This window comes from Notolepis coatsorum (assembly GCF_963971535.1).
Source record: "Notolepis coatsorum genome assembly, chromosome: 10".
Lineage (NCBI taxonomy): Eukaryota > Metazoa > Chordata > Actinopteri > Aulopiformes > Paralepididae > Notolepis > Notolepis coatsorum.
The window spans coordinates 108,628,430-108,631,346 of record NC_140174.1 but is presented as its reverse complement, the minus strand read 5'-3'; positions in this window follow the sequence as shown (position 1 = coordinate 108,631,346).

The following is a 2,917-nucleotide window of genomic DNA, read 5'->3' as shown; positions in this document are numbered from 1 at the left end:
TAGGAACCTCTCTCTCTACACATCATGTTCATAAGGTGTTTAGGAACCTCTCTCTACACATCATGTTCATAAGGTGGTTAGGAACCTCTCTCTCTACACATCAGTGCTCACTAAGCAGTGGTACTAGGACCTCTCTCTACACATCATGTTCATAAGGTGGTTTAGGAACCTCTCTCTACACATCATGTTCATAAGGTGGTTTAGGAACCTCTCTCTCTACACATCATGTTCATAAGGTGGTTTAGGAACCTCTCTCTCTACACATCATGTTCATAAGGTGGTTTAGGAACCTCTCTCTCTACACATCATGTTCATAAGGTGGTTTAGGAACCTCTCTCTCTACACATCATGTTCATAAGGTGGTTTAGGAACCTCTCTCTCTACACATCATGTTCATAAGGTGGTTTAGGAACCTCTCTCTCTACACATCATGTTCATAAGGTGGTTTAGGAACCTCTCTCTACACATCATGTTCATAAGGTGGCTTAGGAACCTCTCTCTCTACACATCATGTTCATAGGTGGCTTAGGAACCTCTCTCTCTACACATCATGTTCATAAGGTGGCTTAGGAACCTCTCTCTCTACACATCATGTTCATAAGGTGGTTTAGGAACCTCTCTCTCTACACATCATGTTCATGAGGTGGCTTAGGAACCTCTCTCTCTACACATCATGTTCATAAGGTGGTTTAGGAACCTCTCTCTCTACACATCATGTTCATAAGGTGGCTTAGGAACCTCTCTCTCTACACATCATGTTCATAAGGTGGTTTAGGAACCTCTCTCTCTACACATCATGTTCATAAGGTGGTTTAGGAACCTCTCTCTACACATCATGTTCATAAGGTGGCTTAGGAACCTCTCTCTCTACACATCATGTTCATAAGGTGGTTTAGGAACCTCTCTCTCTACACATCATGTTCATAAGGTGGCTTAGGAACCTCTCTCTCTACACATCATGTTCATAAGGTGGTTTAGGAACCTCTCTCTCTACACATCATGTTCATAAGGTGGCTTAGGAACCTCTCTCTCTACACATCATGTTCATAAGGTGGTTTAGGAACCTCTCTCTCTACACATCATGTTCATAAGGTGGTTTAGGAACCTCTCTCTCTACACATCATGTTCATAAGGTGGTTTAGGAACCTCTCTCTCTACACATCATGTTCATAAGGTGGTTTAGGAACCTCTCTCTCTACACATCATGTTCATAAGGTGGTTTAGGAACCTCTCTCTACACATCATGTTCATAAGGTGGTTTAGGAACCTCTCTCTCTACACATCATGTTCATAAGGTGGTTTAGGAACCTCTCTCTCTACACATCATGTTCATAAGGTGGTTTAGGAACCTCTCTCTCGACACATCATGTTCATAAGGTGGTTTAGGAACCTCTCTCTCTACACATCATGTTCATAAGGTGGTTTAGGAACCTCTCTCTCTACACATCATGTTCATAAGGTGGTTTAGGAACCTCTCTCTCTACACATCATGTTCATAAGGTGGTTTAGGAACCTCTCTCTCTACACATCATGTTCATAAGGTGGTTTAGGAACCTCTCTCTCTACACATCATGTTCATAAGGTGGTTTAGGAACCTCTCTCTCTACACATCATGTTCATAAGGTGGTTTAGGAACCTCTCTCTCTACACATCATGTTCATAAGGTGGTTTAGGAACCTCTCTCTCGACACATCATGTTCATAAGGTGGTTTAGGAACCTCTCTCTACACATCATGTTCATAAGGTGGTTTAGGAACCTCTCTCTCTACACATCATGTTCATAAGGTGGCTTAGGAACCTCTCTCTCGACACATCATGTTCATAAGGTGGTTTAGGAACCTCTCTCTCTACACATCATGTTCATAAGGTGGTTTAGGAACCTCTCTCTCTACACATCATGTTCATAAGGTGGTTTAGGAACCTCTCTCTCTACACATCATGTTCATAAGGTGGCTTAGGAACCTCTCTCTCTACACATCATGTTCATAAGGTGGTTTAGGAACCTCTCTCTACATCATGTTCATAAGGTGGTTTAGGAACCTCTCTCTCTACACATCATGTTCATAAGGTGGTTTAGGAACCTCTCTCTCTACACATCATGTTCATAAGGTGGTTTAGGAACCTCTCTCTACACATCATGTTCATAAGGTGGTTTAGGAACCTCTCTCTCTACACATCATGTTCATAAGGTGGTTTAGGAACCTCTCTCTACATATCATGTTCATAAGGTGGTTTAGGAACCTCTCTCTCTACACATCATGTTCATAAGGTGGTTTAGGAACCTCTCTCTCTACACATCATGTTCATAAGGTGGCTTAGGAACCTCTCTCTCTACACATCATGTTCATAAGGTGGTTTAGGAACCTCTCTCTCGACACATCATGTTCATAAGGTGGCTTAGGAACCTCTCTCTCTACACATCATGTTCATGAGGTGGCTTAGGAACCTCTCTCTCTACACATCATGTTCATGAGGTGGCTTAGGAACCTCTCTCTCTACACATCATGTTCATGAGGTGGCTTAGGAACCTCTCTCTCTACACATCATGTTCATAAGGTGGTTTAGGAACCTCTCTCTCTACACATCATGTTCATAAGGTGGTTTAGGAACCTCTCTCTCTACACATCATGTTCATAAGGTGGTTTAGGAACCTCTCTCTCTACACATCATGTTCATAAGGTGGTTTAGGAACCTCTCTCTCTACACATCATGTTCATAAGGTTGTTTAGGAACCTCTCTCTCTACACATCATGTTCATAAGGTGGTTTAGGAACCTCTCTCTCTACACATCATGTTCATAAGGTGGTTTAGGAACCTCTCTCTACACATCATGTTCATAAGGTGGTTTAGGAACCTCTCTCTCTACACATCATGTTCATAAGGTGGTTTAGGAACCTCTCTCTCAACACATCATGTT